Source organism: Benincasa hispida, chromosome 7 (genome assembly GCF_027475165.1).
Source record: "Benincasa hispida cultivar pf3 chromosome 7, pf3_genome.v1.1, whole genome shotgun sequence".
Taxonomy (NCBI): Eukaryota; Viridiplantae; Streptophyta; class Magnoliopsida; order Cucurbitales; family Cucurbitaceae; genus Benincasa; species Benincasa hispida.
The window spans coordinates 54,685,837-54,688,294 of NC_143484.1; positions in this window are offsets into that span (position 1 = coordinate 54,685,837).

Below are 2,458 nucleotides of genomic sequence, written 5' to 3' on the forward strand. Positions count from 1 at the left end.
AGAACTTGAAATCTAGTGAAAAACTTTCTAATTACCTTAAATTTGTTTCTCAACATCATTGGAATGATATTCCAGATCACCTTGTATTATTTATTTTCATAAAACTTGCATAAATCAATACAGAATTATTGAATTAACACTATTAACAAGAGTTGTTTAAACAGGTCAGATGCGTCTTACTCAAAGAGTTGAGAGTACCTCAATGTAGTGGGAGAAAAGTATGACTTCTTAATCATTATTTAGAATAAGATGCACTCCCATATAGTTTAATAAGAAGTATATTGTATACTAACATGTTTATAATGATTCTCTCGGCTATAGTGTTTGAGAATTACCTAGTAAGACTAGGAATATCAAGTTAATAACCTTAGGCAAGTGGGAGAAATATCGGGTATGGGATACCGAATGGTAAACCATGGGTATGGAATGCCTCAGTTTATTGTATTTCTCTGTAGAACTCAAAAACTCAGTTTTATATATTTGGATATATAAATTACCACTGAGTTTTAATCCAAGTGGGAGTTTGATGGGTTTTATGTCCTAAAACTCGTGGTTTATAAACAATAAAACTTATTCTGAAAATTCAATAAGTTGTTATTGAATATATGTATTGCTTATTTCGTTTTAGAAATCCAATAACCTAAAATACCCATGACCATTACATGAGTACTTGAACTATATGTGGAGACATAAAAGAGGATCAAGTTCGAGTAAATAGTCAAAATGATCTATAGTATATGAATGAGGTTTGGTGCCTTATTCTGGTAACACTATTTGATGCGGCCCACTCTGTAGTTATTACAAAGAATTGTAAAGTGCTACAAATGATATGATCCTAATTTGTACATGTTATGACATAAGGAGTGGGAGTGTCCTATGCAATGGGTTTGTACAAGATCGGACCACGAAACCAGTCACTCCTACTTTATAACGTTGTTTATTATTTAAGACTTACTATTTCAGAAGTGATGACCTAAGTAACTTGACCTTAATTCTGAGCTAACTATGAACTCCTGTTTATTCGGGATTATACTTAGATTTTCATAGGTGAGGGTTGGCTCAACAGTGTTGGCTCAATAAAACTTCATTCCGGACAACCTGTGAAAGGTTAACTTACTAATCATGGTTATATCGAGATGACATAATATATCTACAGTGAGGGAAGTGCAACTATAGGCATTATTGGAGTGACCCATTAGTTAATGAATGGGGAATAATTCGGTATAAAGAATTTAGCCAATTAATGTTGGATTGGTGGAGTCCATGATCTGTAGGTCCGCGAGGTTCTTCTACTAGCTCGTAAATGGATTAGTTTTAGAGTAGCGTGATAAGTTAATTTGAAACGTTCAAATTAGAATTAAGGGAATTAGTAATTATATGAGATATAATTATGCGTTTAATTTTCAAATTAAATGGAATTGAAAATTTTAATTAATATTTAAATATGATTTAAATATTATATTCATGAAGGTGAAATTTATATAAAATTAATTTAATATTTGATATTAAATTAATTAAAATTAATTAAATTATTTATTTATTTATTTATTATTAATTTTATTAGAAAATTAATTTTGAATAAATGTTTTCAAATTTGAAAAACAAAATTGATTTTTAGAAATAATTTTGAAAATCAAAATTGTAAAAACATAAAATTTGAAATGTGGGATTTCTCCCCTACTCATTCAACTAGCTCACACTAAACCCACTTAAGTTTTGCTTCAAATATCCAAGCATGAGTTGCATCTCAGGCAGCCATCTTCTATGCATAATATTCTGCAGTATATATAGAAGATGGAAGTGGAACTGAGGCATGCATCAATAGAGTTTTTGTTAAAAAATTCAAGTTGAAGAAGTTATACTTCAAGTGGGTTATTGTTGTGAATTCTTCTCCAACTTCCCTACATTCAAACTTATTTTGAATCCCACAACTCAATCTAAAGCTCTAAGAGAATAATGAGGAATATCTTGAGGTGGTTCACAACGAGATTTGGAGAAGTTTTGTAGCTGAGAATTGAGATTCTAAAGGTTCTACAAAGGTATTACTTGAAACCCTCTTATTATTGTATGAGCATGCTTTATTTACAACAAAAATTAATGAATTAGAATACTTATTGATACTTGTTACTTCTGCTGCATGTTGATATACTCCTACAATTAGTCATGGGTCTTTTAGTTTATTGGATTTCTAAAATGAAATAAGCAATACATATATTCAACAACAACTTATTGAATTTTCAAAATAAGTTTTATTGTTTACAAACCACGAGTTTTAGAACATAAAACCTAACAAACTCCCACTTGAACTAAAACTCTAGTTGTAACTTATATATCGAAATATATAAAATTGAGTTTCTGAGTTTTACAGAGAAATACAATAAACTAGGGTATTCCATACCCATGGTTTACCATTCAGTATCCCATACCCGATACGTTTCTTCTTCTATTCTATTTTAGT